The sequence below is a fragment of the Loxodonta africana genome, chromosome 19, assembly GCF_030014295.1.
Source record: "Loxodonta africana isolate mLoxAfr1 chromosome 19, mLoxAfr1.hap2, whole genome shotgun sequence".
NCBI lineage: Eukaryota > Metazoa > Chordata > Mammalia > Proboscidea > Elephantidae > Loxodonta > Loxodonta africana.
In genome coordinates, this window is record NC_087360.1 from 17,894,263 (window position 1) to 17,910,862 (window position 16,600).

Below are 16,600 nucleotides of genomic sequence, written 5' to 3' on the forward strand. Positions count from 1 at the left end.
TCTGACATTCATCTTGGTCTTTTCTTTCTTTCCTGTCTTTTCAGTGACCTCTTGCTTTCTTCATGGATGATGTCCTTGATGTCAGTCCACAACTCGTCTGGTCTTCGGTCACTAGTGTTCAATGCGTCAAATCTATTCTTGAGATGGTCTCTAAATTCAGGTGGGGTACACTCAAGGTCATATTTTGGCTCTCGTGGACTTGCTCTGATTTTCTTCAGTTTCAGCTTGAACTTGCATATGAGCAATTGATGGTCTGTTCCACAGTTGGCCCCTGGCCTTGTTCTGACTGATGATATTGAGCTTTTCCATCGTCTCTTTCCACCGATATAGTCAATTTGATTTCTGTGTGTTCCATCTGGCGAGGTCCATGTGTATGAAAAAAAAAAAATGTGTATAGTTGCCGTTTATGTTGGTGAAAGAAGGTATTTGCAATGAAGAAGGCATTGGTCTTGCAAAATTCTATCATTCGATCTCCGGCATTGTTTCTGTCACCAAGGCCATATTTTCCAATTACTGATCCTTCTTTGTTTCCAACTTTCGCATTCCAATCGCCAGTAATTATCAATGCATCTTGACTGCATGTTCGATCAATTTCAGACTGCATCAGCTGATAAAAATCTTCTATTTCTTCATCTTTGGCCCTAGTGGTTGGTGCGTAAATTTGAATAATAGTTGTATTAACTGGTCTTCCTTGTAGGTGTATAGATATTATCCTATCACCGACAGCATTGTACATCAGGATAGATCTTAAAACATTCTTTTAGACGATGAATGCAACACCATTCCTCTTCGAGTTGTCATTCCCAGCATAGTAGACTATATGATTGTCCAATTCAAAACGGCCAACACCAGTCCATTTCAGCTCACTAATGCCTAGGATATTGATGTTTATGCATTCCATTTCATTTTTGACAATTTCCAGTTTTCCTAGAGTCATACTTCGTACATTCCAGGATTCGATTAGTAATGGATGTTTGCAGCTGTTTCTTCTCATTTTGAGTCGTGCCACATCAGCAAATGAAGGTCCCAAAAGCTTTACTCCATCCATGTCATTAAGGTTGACTCTACTTTGAGGAGGCAGCTCTTCCCCAGTCATCTTTTGAGTGCCTTCCAACCTGGGGGGGCTCATCTTCCAGCACTGTATCAATGTTCCGCTGCTATTCATAAGGTTTTCACTGGCTAATGCTTTTCAGAAGTAGACTGCCGTGTCCTTCTTCCTAGTCTGTCTTAGTCTGGAAGCTCAGCTGAAACCTGTCCTCCATGGGTGACCCTGCTGGTATCTGAATACTGGTGGCATAGCTTCCAGCATCACAGCAACACACAAGCCCCCACAGTACGACAAACTGACAGACACGTGGGCTTTATGTTCCTAGGTTAAAAAAAAAAAGTACTATGGAGTTCTTCTAGTACAGATTTATGATAAAATGTTGCCAACACAGATACATACCAAACCATTGTGTTAAACTTATTCCATTATCAAATACCACTGTTTTAGTCATCTAGTGCTGCAATAACAGAAATACCACAAGTGGATGGCTTTAACAAAGGGAAATTTATTCTCTCACTGTCTTGCAGGCTACAAGTCCAAGTGATTTTCCTATGTGTTTTAAACCCTACCTCTATGATGTTAATGAAGCAGGCTTACAGGCAGTTATCTTAATTTGGCAGGACTCAATCTACAAGATTAGGCTGTGTCTGAAGCCAATCTCTTTTGAGATATAAAAGAGAGAAGCAAGCAGATAGACATGGGACCTCATACCACCAAGAAAGCAGTGCCAGGAACAGAGTGTGTCCTTTGGACCCAGGGTCCCTGCACTTGAGAAGCTCTTATACCAGGGGAAGATTGATGATAAGGACCTTCCTCCAGAGCTAACAGAGAGAAAGCCTTCCCCTGGAGCTGGTGCCCTTCTAGCCTACTAGACTGTGAGAGGATAAATTTCTTTGTTAAAGCCATCCACTTGTAGTATTTCTGTTACAGCAGCACTAGGTAGCTAAGACAGATGGGGATGGTAAAACTTGCTTGGTTATGAAGATGACTAAGTAAACTAACCCCTTGCTGTTGAGTTGATTCTGACTCATGGCGACCCCAAGGATCACAGAGTAGAATGACTCCGTAGGGTTTTCTTGACTGTAATCTTTATGGAAGCGGATCACAAGTCGTTCCTTCTGCAGTACCTCTGAGTGGGTTCAAACCACCAACCTTTAGGTTAGTAGCTGAGCACAAACCATTTGCGCCACCTAGGCACCTTTAGATACTGTCAGGAGTCTCTGGGTGGTACAAATGGTTAACACACTTGGCTGCTAGCCGAAAGGTTGGAGGTTCGAGTCTACCCAGAGGTACCTTGGAAGAAAGGCCTGGCGATGTACTTCTGAAAAATCAGCCATTGAAAACCCTATGGAGCACAGTTCTGCTCTGACACATGTGGGGTCGCTATGAGTCAGAATCGACTTGACAGCAAGTGGCTCATTATATGTCAGAAACCCACACTTCAAGCACATGGTAGATGCTCCGTAAAATAGAGGGGAAAAAAATTAAACTATTTATTATCACTTATCTCTGAGTTATAATCAAATTGAGGATAGGTTACTGTGACTCCATTAACTGACCAGCTACTATATACCAGGCTCTGGACTAAGTGCTTCATGTGAGCTGCCACATTGAATCTTCATACCAACTCCATGAAGTAGGTACTATTATCATTATTATAATGTCCATATTACAAATGAAGAAAACAGGGTTCTGAGGGGCAAAGTGACTTGCTTAAGGTCACACAACCAAGAAGTGGCAGAGCTGGGCCTGAAACCCAGGTAGACCCAACTGCAGATCCCAGGCCCTTAAACGGTATACAATCCTGCCTCTCAGAACTAATAGACCAGTGGATGTGGCTGGGCTTTCTGGTGATCCAGGAGGAAGAGCTGGGATAAGGGGGGAGTGATAGGGCCAGAATAGGTCATGGTGGGAAGTAGAGGCCCAGCCTTGGTTCAGAGGTGAGAGAGAAAGCCTGGGGTGGGGTGGGGGGAGTGATGCTGCAGTTTGGGGGGCTGCAGCTTCTGTGCCTCTGACTCATTCGGACAGAGCAGCTCATTCCCATTCCCAGCTGCAGGAGATGCTATTTATAACCTGCAGGTTCCAGCAGCCTCCTGAGTGTGGAGCCTGCAGCTACCTGGGCCATTTTCCTTGAGCCACAGGGTGAGGAGGGGAAGGCAGCAAGGTAGGGGAGGCCATGGCTGGGCCTCCTTTCTCCTTGCTTTCTCTTCCTGCTCTGGGATCTCCAACCAGCAGGGAACACATTCCAGTGCCCACTCTGGGGTGTCTAGCATGCCTTCAGCACAGTGCCTGGCACCTAAGAGCCCTGAATGAATGAATGGTAATAATACCAGGCCTTTTTATTTGGTCAGATCATGTCATTTCTCCGCCTAAAACTCTCCAGTGGTTTCTCATCTCATTTGGAGTAAAAGCCAAAGTCCTTACAATGGCCTACAAGACCCTACTTGATACTACCCTCCTCCTGGTTCACCTGACTTCAGGGGCCCCCTTGCTGTTCCTGGGAATACACTAGGTACATTCCTGCCTCAGGGCCTTTGCTCTGTCCCTTCCTCCTGGAACACTCTTTCTCCAGATAGTGGCATGTCTCTCTGCTTTGCCTCTTTTGGATTTTTACTCAAATACCACCTTCTCAGGCCTTCCCTGACCGTTCTACTTAAAATTGCACCCACACAATGCACTCCCTACCCCCTTTCTCTCCTTAATTTTTCTCCATAGCACTATCTATCAGCTTCCAACCCAAAAGTCGACAGTTTGAAACCACCCAGGGGCTCCAGAGAAGATAACCCATTAACCCATTGCCATTGCATTGATTCCAACTCATAGCGACCCTATAGCACAGAGGAGAACTGCCCCATAGGGTTTCCAAGGAGCAGCTGGTGGATTCGAACTGCCTACCTTTTGGCTGGCAGCCAAAGACTTAATCACTGCACCGCCAAGGCTCCCCACAGAAGATAGGCCTGGTGAACTGCTTCCATAAAGATTACAGCCAAGAAAACCCTGCAGAGTGCTGTTGTACTCTGTAACACGTGGCATCGCCATGAGTCAGGGTCCAACTTGACACAGCCAACAACAACATTAATTTATCTTTTTTATTGACTGTCTCCTTCCACTAGAATGTCAGCTCTGTGAGGACAGGAATTTTTGTTGTTGTTGTTCACTGGTGTATGCACAGTGCCTAGAAAGTGTCTGGCACACAGCTGGTGCTCAACAAGTATTTGTTGATCGCAAGAATTCATTGGGATTTCCACACACTTGCTGTGTGATCTTGAGCAGCTCACTCCACCTCTCTGGGCCTCAGTCTTCCCAGCTGTTGGCCTCAGTGGCCTCTCAGTTTGGACAGCCTAGGGTTCTATTCTGGCTCCCGAGACGTTTTCAGAACATTTGCCAAAAGGAGAACTGGCTGAGGCCCGGATTGATATTATTCTCCAGACTAGACTTCTCTATGCAAATTGTCCAAACCTGTGGGAAAGTATGTGCCAGGTCTCTTGTGTCTGTGTTAGGGTCTTTAAGCAGATGTGTTTGTGTGGCTGAGTCTCTACATGTGTTTGGAGACCTGGCTGAGATGAGACATACCAGCAAAAACTTCAGGTCCTTCCTAATTCTGCTTTCCTGCTTCTTTTTGTTTTCAACGGAGCAAAAAATAGGAATTTCCAAAAGCATGGCAGACCTCTCTCTTATTAGGTAATGGAAACACTCTCTCTACTCCGGAAATGCAAAGGACAAGCCTGTTGGCTGTGAATCCCCATACCTGTAACAGGCTGTTTCCACTTCCTCAGGAGCCAGCTGTGAGAAACTCATGGCAGAGCTGCCCACCTTCCAAGAGGGAAGCCCAAAAGAGAACTGCGGGGTTTACTGGGGACGCCAGGCCCATTTTTAGATCTCATCTGTTCTTAACAGGAAACGGGCCCAACCTCACCCAGGTTTCTAGAGCAATCCAGATAGTGTGTTGGAGTTTATTAGAATGTTCATTCACTATATTGTTTACTTATAAGATCTATATCTCTTTTTTGTATACACCTGGAGTACCTGGTAGGCATCACCACATATTTGATGGAAAAGTTAATTTTCATAAGTAATGGAAAGCAGACAATATTGTCTTCATTTTATAGATGCTGAAACTGGCTCAGCAGTGGCATGATTTGCCCAAGGTCCTAAAGCCAGGACAGGAACCCAAGAGGCATCTGGTTCAGGGTTACTAGGGTAGGAGAAGTGAGAGAACTCCCTCCCAATGGGGAACACACTTTAGGAAACTCATGCTCTACTTTATTAGTATTATCATGGTGAAAATATACATAGCAGAACATATACCAGCTCAAGAATTTCTACAAGTGCAATTTAGTGACATTGTTTATATTCTTCAGGTTGTGTACCCATTATCCTTGTCCTTTTCCAAATGATTCCACCACCAATTAACATAAACGTAATACCCCCTAAGCATAAATTCTCCCTTTCTCTTCCTTCCCACGTCTGGTAACCACTAATAATCTTTGGTTTCTATATAATTGTTTACTTCACGTAAGTGAGAACATACAGTATTTGTCCTTTTGGGACTGACTGACTTCGCTCAGCATGATGTTTTCCAGGTTCATCCATGTTGTGGCGTGCATCAGGACTTCATTTCTCTTCATAGCAGAGTAGTATTCCATTGTGTGTATATACCACGTTCCGTTTATACATTCATTTGTTAACGTCTCTTTCAGTTGTTTCCACTTTGGGGCTCTTATGAAAAGTGCCACAATCAACACTGGTGGGCATGTTCCTGTTTGCATTTCTGCCTTCACTTCTTCTGGGTATATACCTGGGATTGGGATTGCTGGGTCATGTGGTAGTTCTACGTTCAGTTTTCTGAGAAACCACCGAACTGTTTTCCACAGTGGTTGTACCATTTAAAAAGCTTTACTTCTGAAGAATGAGCTCAGGCCTAAGGGAGCTTTGGTGTCTGGGAGCCAGAGAAACAGATGTTCAAGTCCCAGCACTGCCATTACCTGTGCCCTCAGGCAAATTCCAAAAACCGCAGATGGCCTGTTTCCTCATTTCTAAAATGGAGATATTAATCTCCTTGGGAGTTTTTGGTGAAATAATGCGTTTCAATGCCAGCCAGTAAGCAGTGCTCAGTGCATGCCTGTCAAAACCATCTTGACACACCTCTCGCCTTCAAGCGAAATGCGCAGGCGCAACATCCGGGCGGGGTCTGAGACGCCTGTGAATAATCGTTCTGCGCAAGCGCAGCCTGTGCAAGTCACGTGGCCCACTCACACTACGTGAGACTGCTGGCACGAGGCTCAAGGAATGTTCTAGCGTTGGGACCCTTAGGACCTGTATCTTCTCACTGGGCTGGAACACTGGGTCGTGGACCGCCTGTGTATGCGCTTGAGGTGGGGAGAAAGCAGAAGACTTTCTAGAACTTCCCGACATTCTTTGGACCTGGAACTCCAGGGCCAGGGGGAGAGAGAAGGGGAAGACCTAGAAAGTCAAACGTGGTTCTTTTGACCTTTCTATTAAAAAAAAAAAAAATTGTGGTAAATGTATATAGCAAAATTTTACAATTCAGTGGCCTGACTTCCATTTTTCAGGGTCCCCAGGAAGTGACATATCCGAGCAGAAACCCAAGGTCAAGTGTGAGTCTGGAATGGACGAGTTTGCAGACAGACCAAGGAACAACCAGCACAAAGGCCTTCAAGTGCGAAGCAGCCTGGATGATGGAGAAAACTGAGCCGGTGAGCCGGAAACGTTGGCCGTGTACAGAGTTTTGGACTTGATCCTAAGAGCAGTGGGAAGCCATTGAAGCTGGGAGTAACGTGGTCTTTATAGTCCTGCACTGAATAATATTTTGCCTGGCTTTTTCATTCAGAAAAAAAAAAAAGGATTTTGAATTCCACACCTGCCCTACTAATTTTCGTTGTTTGTTTTTTAATTTTGAGAAGTAGAAAATAAGGGCATGATGGAATATGTGTTTATTTCCAGGATTAAATGTGCTAACAGATGTAAATTGCCTAGCATTCTGTGTTTTATAAATGGTAGTTTCCTTATCTCTCCTTGAAGTTTCATTCCACAATTTCTGCTATTCCAGGAACACCACAGAAGACCAATCCTCCCTACAGGCTAAAGATAAATTGCACTTGAAGCTGGCTGGATGGATGAATGTCTGGATTGTTTCCAAAGATCAAAAGATGGTTAGTTCACAAAATTATGATTCAAATACTAGGAACCGTCCCATGATGATGCAACATCTTAGTTGATTTATAAAAATACATTTTGCATTTGAGTTTTTAGGAGCACATTTATTGCATGGGGCCTTGGTGGTACAGCGGTTAAGAGCTTGGCAGCTAACCAAAAGGTCGGCAGTTCAAATCCACCAGCCACTTTTTGGAAACCCTGTGGGGCAGTTCTGTTCTGTCCTAAAGGTTCGCTATGAGTCGAAATCGACTCCACGGCAGTCGGTTTTGGTTTTATTGCATAATACAAGAATAAGTTTGACAATGCCAGGGGTTATGTCTATGTTGTTCTTCACTGAGAGGTTACTGCCTTGTTGGCCACATACATTATATATTAATTGGGCTTTTAAATGTTTATCGAATTGGTTTAAGATAATGGTGTATGTTTTTTGTTCAATCTGAAGTCAGGGGCATCAGTTCTGTAGTTCTCTTTATAGTTGTTAACATGAATTTTGATGGCATGAAAAGCTTGTTCTTTGAATTATATTTAGCTCTTACAAACTCTACTGCACAATTATGTTGTAAAGCAGAATTAGGTTGTATCTTTAAGTTGTTATTATAGTCTTGGGAAAAGGTGAGCATTGAGAATAACTAAAGTAGTAGCATATCATATTATTTTGTTACTTTTTTTTTGTTAATGTGGTACAGGGCTTAGAACAGACAGCTACATGTGGTAGGTGTATCACTCAGGGTCCCAATAAGAAACAGATGGTACTTTCAAATTAGATAATTAGAAGAGGGCTTAATAAAGGGACTATTTACAAAGGTTTGGGCAGAGTGTAGAGAAACCATAAGGGATCGTGAACTACCCAGGGGGCACGTAAAGCTAGAGCTTTTACCAACCTCAGCTCTGAAGGTTGAGGGAGGAAGAAATTACAGAAACTCTCTCGAGAAAGAGAGAATTGTGTGGAGAGGGCTTCTTTGAGAAGAGCGGTGACCTTTTTTTCGAAAGACACAACCTACCTGGTGTGGTCCAGCAGGGATGGAACTGGGGGAATAAATCCTTCACCCTCACTGTCCCCCTGCCCTCCAGTCTCCTGCCGCTGCCGCCTCTTGTTCGTAGAACTCAGCTAGAAGATAGAGGGCAAGGGAGTTGATGTAGCCCATACAGGTCAGCACTCCAAGGCAGAGAGCAGGATGGAGAAGCATGGAAAACGGGGTTTGGAGGGACAAATGGAAAATATCTGGTACAGTAGGCTTCACTGAATACTTGTTAAAGACAATATCTAAATCTTGGTATCTTACAGAGATGCTGGAACCTGTAGGAATGGACCCATGGCAGTAGGTTCTGGTTATTATAACCAGCATACTCTAAAAACTACTGTGCCGGGCATTTTGAGAAAAGCCTGGCAATGGCAAAGGAATACCAGAAATGCAATGACTTCTCCTTCCTGGTGCGTGCATTTTAGAGAACACATTTCTGCCCCTTGAAAGCCCTTGTTTGGAGCTCTGAATAGTAAATATGACCCCACTGGTCACAAAAATTGGAAACCCTGGTGGCATAGTGGTTAAGTGCCACGGCTGCTAACCAAAGGGTCGGCAGTTCGAATCCGCCAGGCGCTCCTTGGAAAGTCTATGGGAGAGTTCTACCCTATCCTATAGGGTCACTATGAGTCAGAATCGATTCAACGGCACTGGGTTTGGTTTTTTTGGTTTGGTCACAGAATTAGCTGCTGCTTCCCCAGAAGCAAGAGAGTTCAGGCAGAGCACACGGGTCCTGAGCCTCAAGGAAGCCAACTGGCAATTCTGTTCGTTGCCATGATGGTGCCTTTCAGGTGGTAGCTGAATGAATAGTCCCTTTTCAGGCAGGAGAACACGAATAGGATTTGTCAGGGTAACTCCGGAAGTTGGACTTGCAGTTATGAATGGTGTGGATTGTGGTTTCACATTTCCTGAATCTGTGAGATCATGTCTCTTTAATGAGGACCTTTTGGAAGAGAAGGGAATGGGTCTCCTTTAGTGACATGTCTCTGACAAGCAAATCAATCTGTTCCATTTGTTTCCTCTTAAAAAACAGCAATCCTCGAGTGTTACATAATCTACTCTTCATGCCTCACTGGTTTGTTCTGTCCTCCTGAGGAATTGGCAGATGGTGCCAATGCGGAGACCTGCGCACACGCCTCGCAAGCCTCGTGGTAACAGGAGAGTTGCTCGCAGTGTCTGTCTCTTTGTTGTGGGGTCCCTTGCTGGCATTTGTTTCCCTGGGTGGGTTTGCTCTTTAGCATTCCTCAGGCACTACTGGCGTCTTGCCTTCGGCTCTCATTCCAAGATTAATTGGAAATGCTGAAGGCAGATAAAAAGAGAACAGAAAGTGAAGTGGAAAGGGCAGAGAATTTGCCAGGTCTTTTCTAAAAGCCTTTTGCCATTAAAGGCGGAGTGTCTTTGGATAGTATAGTTCCAGAACTTCGACTTCCTCACTCGGTCTGGTCCCCGTGCACGTCCTTGTTGCTGGGTTACACACGGCACAGGGACAGGGCTGGCTGTGTCAGAGCTGTGAGAGTAGAGATTTGCCTGATAAGGTCTCTGGATTTCTCTCTGTAAAAGTAAGTCATGTGCCTACGGAAATGATTGTTCCCCAGATAGGGCAGTCACCTGGAATCTACCTGGAGGTCAGTGATGTCATTCTCGTTAAAGGAAAATTATCTGAGAACTCTGTAAGATGAGCAGGGCCCTTTAGAATTACAATGTTGGGATGTCCTTGCAAAGGTATTCCCTACATATCCCAGCCAACATCCTGGGAATGACAGCTTCCCAGAAGCTGAGGTGTCTCAGACATCCTGTGGTGGGGACAGCTCTACTAATACTTAAACTCAAACTCAGTGCTTAGGGCTGGAAGTAAGCTGCCATGTTCTGGTATTGCCTTTCAGTTGTTAAAATACTGAAATACTCTCACACTGGCTGGTAAATAGTTCTATCTCTGAGCTCCCCAGTGCCTCCCGTTCCTCAGCTAATACTTAGGTCTGTTGAAAGGATCTTATTTTAGGTTATTTCCTGAGTAGCTCTGTATTTCCCTGCAGCAACATGAGCTTCCTTTGCCAAACCCAGTCTGTTTCCAACCACTCAGTTCCAGGAGGTCTGCTTGGTGGAGGGCCAGGCACCACTCCAAGTGCCATGGCAGATGTAACTGCCCTGTGCACAGACTGCACTGTTGGCTGACTCTGATTTTGGATGGAACCTCCAGGCAATTAAAACACAGAACCCTCCTGCCTGTGGCAAAAACACGCCCTGCCTTTAAAGGTCACATGTACCTTTCCGCTTGTTAGTCACTCAGGATCCAGGTTGTGTATCTGTATACAACTGAAATGATCTGTCCAAAGGAGAAGAGCAAAACAAACCACGTAGCATCTTCTTTTAATGTCCTTTCCTCCCACTAAGTCCAAACACAGGGGACTAATTTTTACAAAAACAGGAACTATCTTGCTTCTTTGAATGTGTTATTCATTCACTAAAGATTAGTTGAGCACCTACTATGAGCATAGTCTCATACGTCAGCCACAGCATAGGCGCTGGGTATCTAGTAGTGAATAAAACAAACCCTGTCTCTGCTTTCGTGGAACGCACAGTCTGGCGGGGGGAGACAGCTAATAAAGGAGGCCGCTGTGGTTGCAGTGTCGTTAGGTCACCTGAACATGGGTTGCACTTCAGCTAATGGAAACCACAGGGATGTAATGAGTGACTTCTGGTGTGCTGGCTACTTATCGTATGTTTCTACGCTGCCAGAGTACAGGGATGTGTGGCCTCAGTATTAAAGGAGTAATGCATTGGGGCGATCACTTCCTGCATTCAGTCAGGATCTCAAAGAGGCTGAGAACTGCTCTGGATTAGGGAAAGAAAGGAACGGATATTATGAACGAGAATGATGGCGATGCAAACATGTTCTCATACGTGGGGAGATCAGACGTCCTCTTCTTAAAAGAAAATGGTAACTTCTAGGCAATCAGTTAACAGTAAATGAAAAAAACCAAGCCTGTTGCTGTCGAGTTGATTCCAACTCTTAGCGACCCTACAGGACAGGGCAGAAGTGCCCCACAGTGTTTCCAAGGAGCACCTGGTGGATTCAAACTGCTGACTTTTTTGGTTAGTAGCTGTAGCTCTTAACCACTCACTGTCATGGTCGGGGATAGAATCTCCCCCATCTATGCTTTTTCTCTCCTTTGTCCTTGTAACCAGGAAACAAAGAACTTGCTAGCTAGGATTGGGATACAGACTGTACTCACAAAACCACAGAAGGCCAGCGGCCTACATAGGATACATGTGATAACCGTGGCCTCACTGGCAGAGCCTCTTACTATCTGAGATCAGCTGCTACTTTTTTGAAAATCATAATTCATGTCCCTAAGATGTTCCAGGAGTTGGTTCTCCTTGTCCGTATGGTTATTTCTATGTTCTGTCCTGCTTGCTTGAGTTTTCTTTTTATTGAGTTATAATTTGCACACAGTGAATTGTACAGTTTTAAGTGTACAGTTTAGTTTTGACAAATACACATGCCCTTGTAACGCAGACCCCTTTTCTTTTTATTTTAAAAATCTTGGAATCCTCTTAAGTGATAAATATTCAGCTCTGTTTTGGAAAAGAATCCCCTATTTAATAATCCACTGACTGGTACACCCCCTGCCCCCCCCCCCGTAAAAAAAATCCTTATCCAATCCCTTCCTGAATTCCCCAATCACCACAGAGGACTTAAAGCCATAAGAACATTTTGTAATCCCAGCTTTCTGAAACCTAACAGAGAGATTTTGTCGTCTGCAGACAAGGGGGAGATTAAGTGCAAAATTTGATTCTGGCAACAGCAGAAAGGAACGAGCTAGACGAGAAACGTCACAGAGAATTAATTCAAGCACCACCGTGCAAATGCTCTACAACCTTTTTCAAGACTCTAAACATGACATATAATCTTGGCCAGGAGAGGAGAACAGTTTTGAAAGGAGTCGGCTACAAGGACATGACATTATCAAGCTGAGATACGTTAAATGAGAGATCGGTGTACATTTTGGGAATTTTGACCTTAACCCTGGTTTACTTCTTATGAATGGATTCCCTTAGAAATGGGACTTAAGACAGCTAAGCACCATAGTTCTCTCTAGGTGGACGTCGTGGTCCCAGACCTGTCTTCTCTATTTAAGTGCTCTTGTGTGCTGGGGGTGTCTTTCCCGCGCTCCAAAAGAGGTCGTCTTTTGCATATTTTTCACCAAGTGTCATATAGTCAATTATATGACTACATGTGATTACTTGATAGTTAGCATTGGTGTAACATTCAAAAGGCAAATAGAGAGACTTCATGTGAAAATATTTTTAAAGCTATAAAGGTATATATGATTCCAAAGGACTGTTTTTAAGTGATTTCTACATGGCAGGATACTTTGTAGTTACCGTTTTCCATTAAATCTCACAGTCAGTGACGCAAGTTCCCATTTTCCACATCCAAGATTTTCCATGTCATGATGATGATATTTCTGAAATATTTCCTGCCTTTGACTCAGCCTCTACATTTAGTCCTTATTACTGCCCCACCAGGCTTAATCTCCATGAAGGAAGGCACAGTGCTTGGCTTATGTACTGTATTCCCAATGCCTAGTACATGGTGGGCACTCTGTCATTTTTGTGAATGAATGAACCTGAATTCCTAACAGTTCTTGCCTTCAGTTTTTACTAGTTCACTCTCCCAATGCATCAGTGTTATGTTCAAAAATACAGTTCCACTTATGGCCTATTCACACTCATAAAACCTTCAAAGACTCTCCATTGCCTATGGAATGAAGTACAAACTCCAGAAAATCACATTCAAACTCCTTCACAGTCCAGTTCCAAACCACCTTTCCAGGCCTGTCATCCACCCCTCCCCCAGGACTTACCTTTCTGAGCACACGCTGCAGATCCACCTTCCCCAGCCTTCACTTAAGCTGTTTCCTCCACCTGCAATAACCTTCCTTTTACTCTCCTTCATCTGGTGGAATTTCACTTCTCCTTCAAAACAGAGCTCAGATGTCACCTTCTCTGTCACCTTCTCTAACACCTTCTCCAGCTGCACCACGTAAAAGTTCTTCTTGGGTGCTCCCATTTAACCTAGCTTGCAATTCCTTTCTTCGATGTTTCTCATTATATTATAGTTGGTTTTCTCCTTTCTCTGTCTCTTTTTTGGTGAGTTCCTTGAGAGCAGGGACTGAATCTTACCATTTTTTTTTAACATCTCCCAAACCTGACCACCTCTTACCACCCCCCACCATTATCACTCTAGTCCAGCCACTCCCATCTCTCATCTGTACCATGGAATAGCGCCGAACTGGCTCCATATTTCCACACTTGCCACCCAACAGTTGACTTGCTACAAAGCAGCCAGTCATTCTTCAACAATGTGAACAATCATACGCCATTCCTCTACTACAAACCTGCTAATGGCTTCTCTTCACACTTACGAGAAACTCCAAGGCCCTTGATGACACGGCCCCTGCTTTCCTCTCCATCTTCATCTCCACCTCTCTCCTCCTTGCTCACTCAGGCCCACTCGTCTCCTTGTGTCTTAGTTATCTAGTGCTGCTGTAACAGAAATACAAGTGGGTGGCTTTAACAAGCAGAAGTTTATTTTCTCTTAGTTTAGGAGGCTAGAAGTCTGAATTCAGGGTGCCAAGTCTAGGGGCAGGCTTTCTCTGTCTGCTCTGTAAGAAGGTCCTTGTCTCTTCTGAGCTTCTGCTCCTGGGCGATCTCCATGTGGCTTGGCATCTCTCTTCTTCCATCTCTGCTTTTCTTCCTTGCTTAGTCTGCTCCTTTTATATCTCAGAAGAGATGGACTCAAGACACATTCTACACTGTTACATTAGCATAACAAAGAAAATCCTATTCCCAAATGAGACTGTAACCACAAGTATAGGATTTACAACACGTTTTTGGGGGACACAATTCAATCCACAGCACCTTGCCTCTCCTTGAACACGCCAAGCTGTTCCCTCCTCAGGACTTTTGAACTGTCCCCAACTGCCAGGAAAGCCCTTCCTCCAGATCCATGCGTGGCTTGCTCCCTTCCTTCATTTCAGTCTCTGCTCACATGTCGCTCCCTTAGAGAGGCCTTCCCTAAAATAGCACCCTCCATTTCAAATCCACCAACTGCTCCTTGGAAACCCTATGGGGCAGTTCTCCTCTGTCCTATTGGGTTGTTATGAGTGGGAATTGACAGCAACGGGTTTTTTTTTTATTTTTTTTTTATTATGTCCTACTCTCTTACCCTGCTTTATGTCTCTTCATGGCACTAAACACCAGCGATGCTAACTGGTCGCCATTTTTTTTTTTTTTTTGCTTCGCTCACACCATGTCTCTGGTGCCTAGAACCAAAACACCAAAACCCACTGCCACTGAGTTGATTCCAACTTACAGCGACCCCATAGGGCTTCCCAGGCTGTAAATCTCTACAGAAGCAGGCTGCCACATCTTTCTCCCGAGAAGCTACTGGTGGTTTCGAACCACCGACCTCTCAGTTAGCAGTCGATCACTTTAACCACTGTGTCACCAGGGCTCCTTGGTACCTAGAACAGTGCCTTGCAAATAACAGGCACTCAGTAAATATTTGTTGACGGAATGCATGAATCTTTGTTTCTCAGGTACCTAACTTAGTGCCTGTCTCTATACATATTTGTTAAATGAGTGACCGAATTAATTAATTTTACAAACGAAATGGCGTCCTGGGATAAATCCACAGTGAATGAGACTGAGTACAGCTGTTTTATCCATTTGCTCCATGAACGTTAATTCTGAATTGTTTGCCCTGATGGTCACAGGTGATGTAATCAGGTTCTTCCCTTTTCCAGAAACTAGTTGCTGACAGAGAGGTCTCGCCCGAGGATATTTAGGGAGTTTCAGAAAGGGTAACCAAGAGTGGCACAGCAGAGATTTAGAATACCCAGCAGCCCACTGCTTCTCGCCCACTCCCGAGGGATTCTGACAAGGCACTTCATCTCCTGTGATTTCTATTGAATGTACATTTGTTGCTAATCCTGCCAAACACTGATTGTGCTAAGGGCTGGAGCAGGTAAGACAGGGATTGACTCCGAACTGTGAGAGGGCGGGCTCCTTACCCCCTGCCCGTGCTGATGGGCATTGCAGCCAGCCCTCAAAGCCTCATCTTTTGTGCCTGTCAGTCTCAGTATTTGTCCTTTAGGAGCCTGAGGGGCTTCTGTACAGCAAGTCAGGCCCTTCCAGTAGGTGAGCTAGGGAACAATTTGCCATGCTTCCCTTGTTTGCTTTAGCCTCCAGGCAGTTGCTTTCCTTAATTGCTTGCACGTGGGTAAGAGAAAGAAGCAGACAGTGGGTGAACGCTTGACATGAGTCAGGTGTGGCATGTTAGCAGTCTGTCCGGCTATGCTTCAAATGAGGTTAAGCAGTAGCCAGACTGCACCCTGCTCTCATGCATGCATAGCACCAGGGCCAGAGACCAGAACAGGGAGAGCCTGTGGGAGATACACACAGACACCCCCCCCCCCCGCCGCCGAATCTCTAGCATCTCACTACTGAACAAGAGTGGTAGATGGGGCCTCAGGAGGTGCAGAGGAAAGGGAGCTGGCTGAACTGCGTGTGTGCCCTATGCCAAGCACTGGCCTCAGCCTTGTATGTGCAGGATGTCATCTGAAGTTAGTTACCAAGAAGTTAGTTACGATTATTATCTGCACTTTACAGAATAGGAAAACGAGATTCAGAGAGGTGATGACACTTGCCCAAGTCACACAGATGGTAGGTGGCCTGTGTGACTCCCTGGCTGCTGACCAAGAGCAGGGATTTCCCTGGTATCTAGAAGGGCAAGAAGGGGAGAGGGGGACAGGAGCTGGAGGGACAGCTAATGAGTCCTACCTGAGACTTGATCATCACCAGGCTCTGCCCAGTCCAGGTATTACAGGCGCCACTTGGTTTCCAGAGAATTCTCTGTCGATTTATCAGGGTCATCCTACTCTCATTCTATGGTTTATCAGGGCCATCCTAGTCTCATTCTGTGCTATCAGGAGTGGATGGAGCGCGTCCAGAGAGTGGCGCCTTGCCTTCCAGCGGTGCCTTTGACACCATTCTGGCCCGTGTGGTGCGCAGTGGTGCCAGAGTGTCTTCGTACCCCTTGGGTCTCTAGTTCCCTGCCCCTTTCCTCCAGATTTCAAAGTTTTACCCCCTGGGGAGTGCGTCCTGTCTGTATTTCTGGAGGCTCCGGCTGCTCCGGGGCACTGTGGGCGTCTCCAGGCCTGATACAGGTACTGCCGGCGCCACCAGGGTCTCGACCTCTTTGGGGTTCTACGCGGAGCCCCTTCTTTGCGCTGGCGGCTCCACGCTGAAGCGCCTCCTCCGCCGCCAGGGGCCGCCCGGAAGCGGG